Source organism: Hemitrygon akajei, chromosome 32, assembly GCF_048418815.1.
Source record: "Hemitrygon akajei chromosome 32, sHemAka1.3, whole genome shotgun sequence".
Taxonomy (NCBI): Eukaryota; Metazoa; Chordata; class Chondrichthyes; order Myliobatiformes; family Dasyatidae; genus Hemitrygon; species Hemitrygon akajei.
This window is the reverse complement of record NC_133155.1, coordinates 19,005,135-19,020,132: the sequence shown is the minus strand read 5'-3', so window position 1 is coordinate 19,020,132 and position 14,998 is coordinate 19,005,135. Positions and strand designations below refer to the sequence as shown.

At 39.4% G+C, this 14,998-nt stretch overlaps 1 protein-coding gene across 5 annotated transcripts in view; it reads left to right on the top strand.

Moving 5' to 3' along the window:
• LOC140719550 (disks large-associated protein 2-like) overlaps positions 1-14,998 on the top strand; it is a 700,090-nt gene that overhangs the window by 192,928 nt on the left and 492,164 nt on the right. For 3 of the 5 annotated variants that reach the window (XM_073034241.1, XM_073034239.1, XM_073034240.1), the window contains exon 2: positions 1,705-1,782. The exons of 1 other annotated variant lie outside the window; for it this stretch is intronic. The gene's annotated coding sequence lies outside the window, so the exon portion shown is untranslated. Of the gene's footprint in view, positions 1-1,704; positions 1,783-1,980; positions 2,035-14,998 lie in introns of those variants that run through there. One more of the 5 variants, XM_073034245.1, reaches the window with a different exon arrangement.

Sequence of the window (14,998 nt, the reverse complement as noted above, 5' to 3'; positions counted from 1 at the left end):
TACTTCTATTGAAGGAAATTATTCCTAGTTTCAGAGTGTTGTCAAATCTCTCTGGAACAACCATGTTGAATGAGGCAAGTCCCACTTGTATCTTTTGATCCTTTGCACCAACTTACTTCACAAGGCACAGATTCCATTCTCTCCAATAATTGTTACTCTTTCTTCTCAGTTCTGCCACTGCCTCCTCTGACCTTCCAATCCCCTGAGTTGTTGACTCTGTGATTTCTGTGAACGGTCGAGGTTCCTAGTCTCCCAGTGGTCCCAACTACAGGTCATCATCCTGCATTTATCGCTCCACTCCTGAACTCAACCACTGATCCACGTCGGAATCTCCTTCCACCCAAATCCCTCAACCAGTCCTTTCAATAAACATTATCTGTCCTTCAACCAACACCCCACTGCCCACCCTTGTCTGCTCTGTCACCAAAATCCCTTAATTTGCTTGTCTTCCACAAACTGTCTGACTTTTGCACTGGTTGACTCACCGACCGTGGCAAAACTCAGACGTCAGAAACGTCGAGCAGAATGCACTCTCCCTACTTCTGTAAGAGTAGTCAGCGGTGTGGTGCTACCACATCCCCTTAAAGACTCCTTTGGGTTTCACTGGAAATTCTAGGCAATTCTGTCCAAGATTTTCCAATAGTACGCAATTCAAATCTGTGGATAATTCAAATAAAGATTGGTATACTACTGAAGACCTTGAATGTGTTGCCTATGGATCGGTCAGTTCATAAGGCTGAAGGATTTTGTTTCTTGTTCCTTTTTTCTCTTTCACCAGGTGAAAAAATCAGAGGTGCTGTGGAGTTTATGCCCTTTGTGTCCTTGGTGCAGATAGTGATCCTAAACAAATGTGATATTCTCTCATAGCTTGGCAAGCTCAGTAATCATCACCTCTAACCAATTTCCCTCCACCCAGCAACTTCAGAAAGCCTGGTTAACTCTTACAGAAGTGGGGAAGGTGCATTGTGCTCACTGTTTCTGAAATCAATGGCATTTACCGTAGACGAGTACAAAACTCAAAACTTATCGTTTGCCATATCTTGCACATATTTTACATCACACTGAAGAAATCTGCACTAATTTCCACTTCCTAGAACAGTGAAGAAGCCCGTTGCCTTTAAAAAAATACCCTCTTCCTTGTGTTGTTGCATGATAGTTGTCTTATGAGCAACCCAGATGATTAAACTAATGGGTCAGAGATACGAGTTCAAATCTTATCACAGCAGCTATGTATTTATTTGATTCGCTGTTTCAGAGATTGTTACCTACAGTGGATATGGCCTCACTGATTGTAGTGCAATCTGTACCAGTAATTGTGCACTGAAAGGACTGGATGTGGAGAGGATGTTTCCTGTAGTTAGGGGTGTCTAGTACCAGAGGGCACAGTCTCAGAATACAAAGTCATCACTTTAGATCAAGGATGAGCAGGAATTTCTTTAGCTAGAGAGTTGTGTCATTTTGAGCATTAAATTGTCTCTATGGTAACATGACCACTTTGTACTCTTCCCCAGAAATTAAATTCATTGACTTTGATGCAACTAAGCTTCAGAAGTAGACATTTTCAAGCCATTTCCATACAATGTCTTTAATATTATTGTGTATGGATGATTTTTTGGCCAAATATGTTAATGATAACTGGAAATATTCACATTAACTTTAAAATATATTTTCCTACTTCTCTTTATTTTTAATATTTTATTTCAGCAATGCAGACTGAACACAAAGGGAGATAAATTATCTTGACATGATTCCTGCAACACCCTGGGATTGCAGCCATTGAAGGTAATTCCATTTTGTTATGCTATCAGTAACTATTTCAGGCTGGTTTTTCCTCTGATGTCATCATCGCTTGTCCTGTCTTATTGAATGAATGACGGAGCAGCTGTCTGCTCTTCATAAATGCAGGCAACAAATGGTTTTGATAACAGAAGCAGAAAGCATCAGAGGTATTCAGCAGGTCAGACAGCGTCTGTGGGAAGAGGAGCAGAACCTGTGTTTCAGGTGGATGTCCTTTCATCAGACCTGAAATGACAGGTAAACAATATCTCCAACATTTTCTGTTTCAATTCAGAATTTTAGTTTGCTTGAGATGCTTCTATAACTTTGCTTATATTTTGAAGACAATGTTAAACATACAAACACAGAAAACCTACAGCACAATACAGGCCCTTCGGCCCACAAAGTTGTGCCGAACATGTCTCTACCTCAGAAATTACTAGGCTTACCTATAGCCCTCTATTTTCTTAAGCTCCGTGTACCTATCTAAAAGTCTCTTAAAAGACCCTATCATATCCGCCTCCACCACTGTTGCCGGCAGCCCGTTCCACACACTCACCACTCTCTGTGTAAAAAAAACTTACCCCTGACACCTCCTCTGTTCCTACTCCCCAGCACCTTAAACCTGTGTCCTCTTGTGGCAGCCATTTCAGCCCTGGGAAAAAGCCTCTGATTATCCACATGATCAATGTCTCTCATCATCTTATTCACCTCTATCAGGTCACCCCTCATCCTCCGTCGGTCCGAGGAGAAAAGGCGGAGTTCACTTAGTTCAATTCCACGATTGATGAAGGCAATATACCATATGCCTTCTTAACTACAGAGTCAACCTGCGCAGCTGCTTTGAGTGTCCTATGGACTCGGACCCCAAGATCTCTCTGATCCTGCACAGTGCCAAGAGTCCTACCATTAATACTATATTCTACCAAAATGAACCACCTCACACTTATCTGGGTTGAACTCCATCTGCCACTTCTCAGCCCATTTTGCATCCTATCAGTGTCCTTCTGTAACCTCTGACAGCCCTCCACACTATCCACAATACCTCCAATCTTTGTGTCATCAGCAAATTTACTCACCATCCCTCCACTTCCTCATCCAGGTCATTTATAAAAATCTCAAATAGTAAGGGTCCCAGAACAGATCCCTGAGGCACTCCACTGGTGACTGACCTCCGTGCAGAATATGACCTGTCTACAACCACTCTTTGCCCTCCGTGGGTAAACCAGTTCTGGATCCGCAAAGCAATCTCCCCTTGGATCCCATGCCTCCTTACTTTCTCAATAAGCCTTGCATGGGGTACCTTATCAAATGCCTTGCTGAAATCCATCTACACTACATCTACTGCTCTTCCTTCATCAATAGTCAATAAATGCAGATAAACTGGCAGTGGGCTTTTACTAATGTTACTCTACATGGATCAGTTAACAGAAACATTGTGAAACTGCAATTTGACTTTTGGTTCTCACTCTGTGTCTAGTAATTATATGTTGAAAGGTCTAGATAGATGGGATGTGGAGAGGAAAATTAAGCTAAAATGAAAACTTGCTCGGGCTTTTGGAGCCATAGATTCATACAACACAGCAGCAAACCTTTCGGCTCTGCTGGCCCGTGCCATCCAAGATGTCTTGTGCAAGTTAGTCCCATTTGCCAGCATTTGGCCTATATCCTTCTAAACCAGGGGTTGCAACCTGTGGGTCCATGGACCCCTTGCTTAATGGTACTGGTTCATGGCATATAAAAGGTTAGAAACCCCTGTTCTAAACCTTTCCAATTCATGTATCTGTCCAGCTGCATTCTAGAAATTGTTATTATATATGACTCAACTACTTCCTCTGGCAGCAGATTCCACATGGACACCACCTTCCGTGTAAAATAAAATGTTGACTTTCATGTTCCTCTTAAGGCTTTCCACTGTCATCTTAATCCTATGCCTCCTGTTTCTCGATATCCCAACTATAGGAAAAGGACGGAGTGCATTCAGTCTGTCTATGTCCTCATGATTTTATGCACCTCTTTAAGATCATCTTTCAGTCTTCTACGCTGTAATGAAAAAAATCCTTGCCTCTTCAAACTCTCCCTTTAACTCAGTCCATCAAGACCTTGTACTATCTTTATAAGTCTTTCCAGTTAGCTTTCCAGTTGAATAGCATTTTTCATAAAACAGAGTGATCAAAACTGAAAACAGTATTCCAAGTATGGCTTCATCAGTGTCCTGTACAACCACAGCATGAACTCCCAAATTTGATATACAATGTCTGACTAATGAAGACCAGCATGCCAAAAGCGTTCTTCACCACCCTGTCTACACATGTCTCCACTTATAGGGAACCATATATTTGCATTCCAAGCTCCCCCTGTCCTCAAACACTCCCCAGAAGGCCCCGGTGTTCACTGCAAAAGTAAGTGCAACACCTTTAATCTGAATTAAACTTCATTTGCCATTTCTTGGCTCACTTGCTCAGCTGATCAAGATCCCCCTGTAATTTTTGATGACCTTCTTCATTGTCCATCATGCCACCTATTTTAGTGTTAATTTAAAATGTTGTAGAATTAGTTACAGCAGTGCCCCTGAGCACAGTCCAATCCCACTCTGCACCTTTATTTCTTTATAGCCCAGCCAGTTTCTCATTTTCCAATTCCCTTTTGAAAAGTTATTTTGGAATTGCTTCTGCCAACTGTCCTAACCAGCATTCCAGAACACAGCAACTTGATGCAAAAAATGCCCCGATACAGATATATCCACTGATTTGTTTGTATTACCGGTAATTCTGTGCTCTGATTAAAGATTCTCCTGTTAGTTTGTACATTTTTTACCAAGCCGCTGATCATCTCAATTAAATCCCCCACAACCTTTTCTACTGTAATGAGAATATATCTGTCCTAATCCCTCCAGTTAATTGAAACACCTCATTTACACTCTTATTTTTCTGATAACTCTCGACGGTCTCTACTATAAGAAAATGAAACGCTCCTAAAAGTGATCATTTGGTGCTAAGTCCCCAATAGTGATTTATAAAAGGCTGACGTAACTGCCACCTTTTTATATTCGTTGTCTCTATTTATAAAGTCGTGGATCTGAATGCCGTTTAGAAAAACCTAATTAGTGTGACCTTCATTTTCAAAGATCAGTTGTAACAGCAGGTGCAGTGTAGGAGTCCCAGCTGTCTGTGATAATGTACCCCACCAGTGTGTTAAGATGGGCAGTCAAATATTAGCAGACCTCCGATGCACTGCAGGCACACCTGCCTCTGATATTCGAATACAAAGCCTTCAGCATTAGCTTGACTTAGTTTTGACTGAGCCATTTTGTTGCTAGGTATGTCACTTTTGACCCTAAAAAAACTATACTTCTGTCCCAAAAGGGATGGCTGCTATGATATGGTTTAATATTGACTGAACAAATGCTTGGTAAGTACCAATGTTACCCTGTTTTTGATAACAATATCTTATTGCAGAGATATTTTTTATTATTACTTAAAGGTTCTTATAAAGAGAACAGTACATTCTAATACATGCCTTAAATTGGAGCATGAGCAAGATACTTCATTTTTACCAGGAGCTTGTTTGCAACTGTTCTACAAGAATTCATCAACTATTAAAATGCTGCTTGACTTGGATTGAGTTTCTACCAGTCAACAAAGTAGTGAGCAAGACTTTCAGTGGGAAATAAAAGATTATAGCTGCTGGAAATCTGAAATAGATACAGAAAGTGCTGCAGATACTCAATGTGTGAAGCAGCATAGGTGAAGAGAGAAACAGACTGATGAAAGGTCATCAGCCTACAACATTAATTACTTTATCTTTTCACATGCTGATTGACCTGCTGAGTATTTTGATCCTTTTGTGGTTGTATTTAGTGCTTTAGTTATTTGAATATTTACAATTAACTTAATAGGGATGCCACATTGCTTTACAAGTAAACTATACAATTTAATTTTCTGGTTTATCTTCGCGAGGATTTAATTTTTTTCTCAAAAACGATAGCTCTATTTATTTTGCAGGTTAAACACAAGGAGGCAAAGTGTAAGTTATATATCAAAATGGGCCAACTAAATATGAGAATAAATCCTTTTTATTTGCAAAATATTAACACCAGCTTAATACTTTTGTTTGTTTCCATTGGTGAACCACAAACATTTTATCTATGTAAAGTTGAAATCAAAGTTTTTTTTTGCAGTTGACTTTTGGACTTCTTAGATCACTGCAGGCAGGATTCGGTAAACATGTCCGTAGTTTCTCGATTACATTTCCTTCTCGAAAAGTCTTTGTGTATTGTGTTGTTACATAGGAATTCTGGAAGTGGTAAATGGGTTTGTGGCTGTATGTATATTTTCTTTATGTTTAGAGTGGTTATCAAAATATCAGTTGCTTAAAACTTGCAGAAATTGTCACTGTTACTTTGGTTGTTTGCCCCTTTAGGTTGATCAAACTAAGTTTAATTTAGGCAAAAATTGCAATGTTTCCAACTACCGGTTTATATATTAAAATGGGATTTTAGTGGATAAGAACAAATAATGCACAGAGTCTTTTGTAAGATAAATTATCAGTCAGGGAGAATTCCTTTTCTTTTGAACAAAGAATGTGATGCCAGATTTAATTTGATGTGTACAATATTATAAGAGGGTTGGACAAGCTAAATGAGAATGAATTACCTCTCATGACACCAAAGTTATAATTAACTGGCAAAATTTTCCACCTAAGGTATAGTGTGGATTTGGATGTCACAGCCCAAAATGACCTGAATGAATACTTGGAGTCATAACTCAGGGCTGAAGACCCAAATGTTTAATGTGGAAGTAAACCACATGGGTTCATTGCTGGATGGAATGGATGCGTGGGCTGAATTATAAATATCTATAATTCTATGAAGGGCAATTCAAGTCAAATCAAGTTTATTGTCATTTAACTATATACATGTATATAATGTATTTAACCATATAATGCATATAGAAATGCATATTTAAATTGCATAATGCATATTTAAAGCACAGTAGTACACATTACATTTGGTAACTTACGAAGTTAAGGATAAAACCTGCAGATGAATCATGCATAAATAACAAATTAACATGCATAAAAATTAAGTATTGTAAGGTACGGAACAGATTTACCAGTGACACTGCAAATCCAATATGGCAGGGAGTTCAGAAGCCTAATGGCCTGGGGAAAGAACCTGTTTTCCATCCTGACTGTTCTTGTTTTTGTGCATCATAGTCTCCTGCCCGATGGCAGAAAGTCAAAGAGGATGCTGGATGAATGGGTGGGATTCTTAATAATACTGAGGGCCCTGTTCCTGATAAATGACCCTCATGGATGGTAGGGAGACCCTCTGTGATCCTCTCAGCTGTTCTCACAGTTCCTTGTAGGGACTTCCAGTCCGATGCTCGGCTGCTCCCAGACCAGATGGAGATGCAACTTGTCAGGACGCTCTCAATGCTGCTCCTGCAAAACGCAGGATTTTACATTTCAATGTAAAATTCAGAATTTTCCATAACTTAGCACAATTTCCAATTGTTTACCTATATAGAAAGTAGGCAACAATTACTCGGAATATTCTGTGAGTTAAGTAAATTACCAGTAGGATTTTTAAGGCAAATTATTTATTAGCATCTCCTCTTGCTGTAGCAAATAATACCCTGTGCACAGGCTGTGGCAATATTTTGAAAGTATCAGAATTGTGTGGCTCTCATTGAGTTAAACAATGAGCATATTCATTAAGATTTCATGTCAAGAGTTGGTTGTCTTTGTGAGTAATTACTACGTTCAGTTCTTATTCTTATGAAATAGCCTTGAGATGGAGAGTTTACTATTGCTGAAATAAATTGAAGTAAGGTGCTAATTGAGCTTTTGAATTAAATGTGTATGCAAATTTTATTCAAACATTTCAGGGAAGAAGTGTTGGAAGAACTACCCTGATTTAAAATATCACATTTCTTTTGTATCCCTTTAATAATATCATCTATAAATGAATATTTCATATAGATTTTAAAAATCGTTATATCTTTTTCCTTAGGTGGTTTCGTGAGTAATTGAATCACCTGTTGTGAACCAAGCTATTTAAATCACAAAGATCGTAGGTTCAGTCACTCTGTGACATACTCTGTGGGGATTCACTGATGAACCATGTCTACTTAGATTAGGTATTCAAAGTCTTTCAAGCCACATAGTGTTGTATCCCAGCATGTGACATTGCCCTCAGATTCTGAACAAAGAAAAGAATGAAGGAAGTAAAATGATTTGGGTCAAAATTAGATACAAATTGGTGGCTTTCAAGATAATTGGACAAGTATGTGATGTTATTTCAAAGAGAATGACCATGTAACGTGTGCAGCATAAACTTGCTAGAAAAGTCTTGACCTAGGCTGCAGTCTGTGTATGGAGTTTGCGTATTTCCCCCCTATAACAGTGTGGGTTTCTTTCCAATGCTTGATTTTCCTCACACATCCCAAAGAATTTTGAATTGGTAGGTTAATGGGCTACTGTAAATTGCTCCTGTTGTATACATCAAGGGTGAAGTTGGGAGAAGTCACTGAGAATGTAGAATTAATGTGGTTGATGTTTGGCATGGGCACTGGGCCTGTTTCTATGTTGTCTCATTCTATGACTGTAAAGGTTCAATTGCAAAGAGAAGTTGGGAACGTAATGGCTGGAGTTTAGAATGATTTGATGGTCTCAATACAGAATTTCTTGGCAGTGGCAAGCTGTTACACTCTCATTGGTCTAAATTTTCAGTAGGGGAACACATTGCAAATGTTGCAGGCTCCAGACTGTTCTTTGAGACCTTGCAGGGTCCTCCAAATGTAAATCACATCACAAGTGAGGGCCTGATAATACCTTGGCCAGAGAAGTATTTTGTAAGTTCTGCATGGAACTAGTGGCTAAAATGTCCTTGCATTCCCCTGCATAGAACTATGTACTGAAAATGGAATGAAGGGAAATATGGAGGTTCTTTTTCCAGATGCTGGGAAACTTATCTATCAAATATTGAAAGGCCTAGATACAGTGGGCATGAGAGGATACTACCTATAGTTGAGGAGTCTAGGACCAGAGGGCACAGCCTCAAATAGAAGGATGCCCCTTCAGAACAGAGATGAGAAATCTGTGTAATTCATTGCCACAGACAGCTGTGGAGGCCAAATCATTGGATATATTTAAAGCAGAGCTTGATAGGGTCTTCATTACTAAGGGTGTCAAAGGTTACAGGGAGAAGGCAGGAGAATGGATTTGAGAGGGATAAGTCAGCCATGATGGAATTGGTCGAATGGGCTAATTTCTTATGTCTTATAGTAATTTAAAACAAGTAATGGTAGCTTTGAAGTCGGAGCCAGGCCTTTTGGGGATGGATTTATCAATCACTTCTAAATCCAAAGGTTATAAGAGTTTGCTGCTCTCTTCTACCAACAACAGTGACTTATTAAATTTAAGTCTAAGATTGACAGGGCTTTATAAATGAACTATATTAAGGGATGTTGTGTAAAGTGGGCATATAGCGTTATGTCAGAGACCAGCTATGATTTCATTGAATGTTAGAATAGGTGGAAGTGGCTCCATATTCCTTCCAATCATTCTGTCAAAGTTTAATAGAAACAAAAAATCCACCTTCCAGCATGCTTATTTTAGAATAAGCACATGCATGTTTGCTACCCTGCCTTTGAATGAAAGCTTCACCCCATGTAGCTAAAATACTTTGAAAGGTCAGGTTTTCACAAATGCGAGTTTATTTCCTCAAAGATGATCCCATCAGCAAATTAAAGTCTGACATTCAGATCTGAACTCTTCAGAACTGAACTAGAAGTGATGCTTTTCTATTAGCTGACTTATGCCAAAGTTCTTTTTAGATCATTTAGAGTAAGTTGCATGTTAGAGGATAAAGCTGCGGCCTGTCACTAGCCCAATCCAATCTCGGTGGAAAGGGAAAGGCTTCTGTTCTCCCCAATAGAGATAAAACTGTTGAATACATTTGACTTGTGTTAGGCTGGAGTTTCTCATGAACAAACTGTGAGTAGCATGATTTAGATTTTTTTGGCTTTGGATGTACTAAAGGAGACAAGTTATGAGTTTTCAATATTCATCTTGGAATTATGAACTGATATTTTTACTCTAGAAATCCAACTTGGGTTCCAATACGTATCAATTGTCCATTGCAAGTTTGAACAGTCGAAATGTCCCAGAGACACTTTGATACAAAGACTGATTTATATTTACATTGCAAATGGCTGTATTGCACACAGGCTGAGTCTTTTGATTTTATATAATATTGTGGAGGGATATTAAAAGCAAGGAAACCTAAAGGAATATTGGATTTGTTTAGATATGCTTTTGTGCGAGTGGTAATTTTGAACTTTAGCTTAGGAATCCTATGGTAGCAATCCTCAAAAAAGCCCATACAAAAGCATAATCCCTATTTTATATTTGCTAAGGAAACAATATCATGGATATTTTCTGAAATGATAGTTTGAGAACAGCTGGGCTCAATATTGAACATTTAGGAACAATTACAGTTATTCTCAAATTGTGATGGCTGATTCAGCCCGGAAAAGTCATGTTAAGATAGATTAGTTTGACAGGTTTGAACAAATGTTGCTAAATAATTGCTAGCAGTACTTGTTGGAAGTGGTATAGAGAATTTAAAAGGTGCAAGTTGTCATTTGGACTCCATATTTAAATATATTGTCAAATATTATTGTTTTTACTCCTTTCCTTTAGATTTCTAGTTTGCAGACATTTTATGCTTCTTTTTTGTAATTATAAACCATGTTTGTTAGGTAGTTAGTTAGTTACTCTAGTTATAGTCTGAGTTTGATGACTAACATTCCAAGTTAAGTGCAATAACGTATCATGATGCCCTACCTGGTCCAGTAATGACACCTGACTGTTTTAGGACTAATATCAGACACAAGTTTCCTGCAAACCCATAAATGCTAAATACAGTAGATTCCACTTAATTGGGACTACTCTTAAAGACAAATACTAATCAAGGAATTAGCGAGGATTCCCTTTGTTTTATTTAGAGATACAGCATGGAATTCAGCCCTACTCAAAAATTGGGACACTGAACAAGTAACTGGAATGCTTTGGACTGTGGGAGGAAACTGGAGCACCCCGAAGGCAACCAACACACACACATGGGAAGGAACATGCAAAACTTCCTTACAGAGGATGCTGGAACTGAACTCCGGACTCTGATGCCCTAACTTGTAATAGCGTCATGCTAGTGTGATGCCTTACGGTATTTGGTACCCAATGCCACTTATTTGGGACTGTAGACCGTAACATGGAAACATAGAGACATAGAAATCTACGGCGCATTACAGGCCCTTCGGCCCACAATGTTGTGCCGACCATGTAACCTACATTAGAAGGTGCCTAGAATTTCCCTACCGCATAGCCCTCTATTTTTCTAAGCTCCATGTACCTATCTAAGAGTCTCTTAAAAGACCCTATTGTATCTGCCTCCACCACCTTTGCTGGCCAGTGCATTCCACACACCCACCACGCTCTGTGTGTAAAACTTACCTCTGACAAACCCCCTTGTACCTACTTCCAAGCACCTTAAAGCTGTGCCCCCTCATGTTATCCAATTCAGCCCTGGGAAAAAGCACACACTGCAATCCAGGCAACATCCTTGTTAATCTCCTCTGCACTCTCTCTATAGTATACACATCCTTCCTATAACTGAAGGTTATAACTATAAGGTGACCCTAACTGAACACAGTACTCCAAGTGGGGTCTAACCAAGGTCTTACATAGCTGTAACATTACCTCACGGCTCTTGAACTCAACCCCACAGTTGATGAAGGCCAACACACCATACGCCTTCTTAACAGCCCTGTCAACCTGTGCAGCTGCTTTAAGTGTCCTATGGACATGGACCCCAAGATCTCTCTGATCCTCTACACTGCCATGAGTCTTACCATTAAGATTATAGTCTGACTTCAAATTTGACCTACTGAAAAGAACCACTTCGCACTTATCTGAGTTGATCTCCATCTGCCACTTCTTAGCCCAGTTCTGCAACCTGTTGATGCCGCACTGTAGCCTCTGACAACCCTCCAGACTATCCACAACACCCCCAACTTTTGTGTCATCAGCAAACTTACTAACCCACTCTTCGACTTCTTCATCCAGGTCATATATAAAAATTGCAAAGGGGAGGGGTCTCAGAACAGATTCCTGCAGAACGCCACCGGTAGCCGTCCTCCAAGCAGAATACGAACCATCCACAACCACCCTTTGCCTTCTGTGTTCAAGCCAATTCTGGACCATTGCCAAATACTTTCTAACTGGTGTCAATCACATGAAACTTGTGTGGCCTTTAGACACAATACCATGCTTAGAGTAAACAGTTTTTAAATAGCCTCAATTGCGTGTGTCTATGTTCAAAAATAGTGATTTTTGTCATTGATATTTGTCAGGAAATCAACAGTAAGACAATTAAAAACAGTTTTGACAATGCAATTCAAAGCATTTAGGCTTCAATATGCAGTAAATGGCCGGGTGTGAAAATGAAACAATTTCACTACTTCAGTAAGTTAGGAGCTAAGAAGAGTTTGACAACAATCAACAATCATCTGGAAAATTACAATGAAAATGAAAATTTGGATGATGCAATCATCGATAGCATTGTATGAAGGCAGTTAATTATCTGCATGAGGTGTCTGCACTGATTTTGTTCATTTACAGTCATTCAAAAGAACATGGCAGCATACACAGGATAAATTCCTCTGTCGAAAAATATTAGGAACTAATACACAGTTTTATAGTACTGTAGTACTATAATTTGCTTATTTGGGCCAAAATTTATTGTTTCTTATGTGTCCCAATTAACCAGAATCTACTGCATATAATAATTTCAGTTTCTTAATTTACCTATGGAAAATACTGTGATACCTTGAGAGAACAATTGAGAAAGATCTCAAATATCACAGTATCAATGAGTTGAAGCCGATTTCATATTTCAAATCAGCTGATTACTAAATAGCAATTGCCACTTCCCTATACTATACAGGGGGCAATTTATAGTGAGCAGTTGAAATACTTGCAGTTATTTTATGAGCTAATTGTGTTATTGTGGAATGCTGAAGATCCCCTTTGACACGAATACTTGTACTTTGAGTAAGAAAATGGATAACTGGAGTATCACCATGTGTCATTTTAATAAATTATGCATACCTGCACAACAATTAAGTTTACAAACGTTAATCACTTCGTAAATTATTTTATTAATTTACGCTTAGGGATGAAAGACTGTTCAACTTAGATTCAATGTTTGTACCAATAGAAATAAAATGGCTGAATCCATTATTTAATCTGGCAATAAAGACTGATAATTAGCTTCCATCCCTTTAAAATTATTAGCTACTGAATCGTACACGCAGCTGAATAAATCAATGGAAACAATGATGTTTAATGTCTTGGGGAAATTATCCGCAGGCCTTACTCAGTCTGGTGTACATGTGACTTCTGTTCTACAAGGTTTCTGTCTCTTAACTACCCCTTGAAGGAGCCCAGCAAGTCACTGTTGCTTGACAATTTGGGATGATCAGTAAATGGAAACTTAACGGTGACATTCGTAGCCAATGCACAAATACAATAGAAATACATCTTGCACATTCTAATATCTCATGTACATTTTCTCCTTTGAAGTTCTTTTCCTTTATATTGTGATTTATTTGTGCAAGATTGCTTTTTGGTCTAAGATTAGACCTTAATCTCTCTTGAAGCTTCTTTTCAAAAGCTCTGTTCATTGCTGCAGGCTTTCATCTTTTTTTCCTTTTCCTTGACAGTGTTGTTTTCACTCTCTCATGGTTGACCTTGTCGTGTTTCTAACCTGTTTTTCACTTTGCTTTCCTTCTTTTCATCCACCTTTCCCCCTCCCAGCAGTCTGCTGTTGGACTTGAAAGCAGAATTGGGTCACCAGAGGAAGGTGAGGAGAGGAGAAAGGGAGCCAGAACGGGGGATGGGAAAAGAGAGAAGAGACAGGGGGAGAAATTACTGTTCGTGGCGTCGTGTTGGAAGCTACTCAGATGGAATATGAGGTGTTGCTTCTCCAACCTAAGAGTGGCCTCATCATGGCAGTAGAGGAGGTTGTGGGAAGTCATCTGTAGTTCCCTTTTCCTTCCAGCTTTACTCTTCACTTTAACAGGAATATACAGACCAAGAACTCTCAATTAAAAGTCTTGAACTTTTAGAAGTCTCCCGCTTGCCACACGTCCCTTTTCCTGCGAATAATCTACCCATTCAGCTTTCGCAAGTTCTTGTCTACTCTGCTGAGCCTGGCATGTCACGGTAGCGGAGTGGTTAGCATAATGCTTTTACAGTGCCAGTGACCCGTGTTGAATCCTCGCCACTGTCTGTAAGGAGTCTTTATGTTGTCCCTGTGACCGTATGTAATTCATCTGGCTGATTTAATTTCCACACAAACACACTCCAAAGATATTCGAGCCAGTAGGTTCATTTGTCACGGGGCGGTAATTGGGTGGTGCAGGCTTGTTGACCCGGAAGGGTGTGTTACAGTGCTGTATCTCTGAATAAAAAAAAAATAAAATAGCAGCCAAGGATCTTGAGAAGTGCTGCAAATTCTTTGTCAGCTTCTGCAGTGACTTGCCTCATGTAAAAATGTTGGGATTAATGTTCTGACATGAATTAAAAATCAATGCCACTTGCTAACTCAAGTTCTTAATTATGCCTTGCTAAACTGTTTTGCATTAGCTGGATCAAATTATACGCCATCAATCTCCTGTCGATTTCTACACCAATGTCCCTCTCTCTGTGGTGCTGCCTGGCCTACTGAGTGTCTCTATCATCTCCCAGGTCAGCTGTTATTAACAAGTCTAACCTTGGTTAAAGCTGAAGGTGAATTTTTTTGTTATGTGCACAGGTATGTTGAAAAGCTTACTTGCAGCAGCATTCAGGCATGCACATAGTATCTTCTCCCCCTCGTAGGCTTCCACTTCATCTCCATCCCTGTCCTCTGCAGCTTAATAAGTGCTTGCATTTCCCATTTTCCACTTCTGTGAGGGGTCACTGACCTTGAAGCATTAACTGTTTTCCTCCCTCCATGAACCAGTGTACATACTTATTAAGACACAGCAGGAGGCTATTTGGCCCATTGAGTCCATGCTGCTTGCCAGCAGAGCAATCTCATCAGTTCCATTTTCCCCATTGGCTTATTCCCTTGTGGCTCTGCATCTTGTTCTCTCTCACAGTCCCACTGACT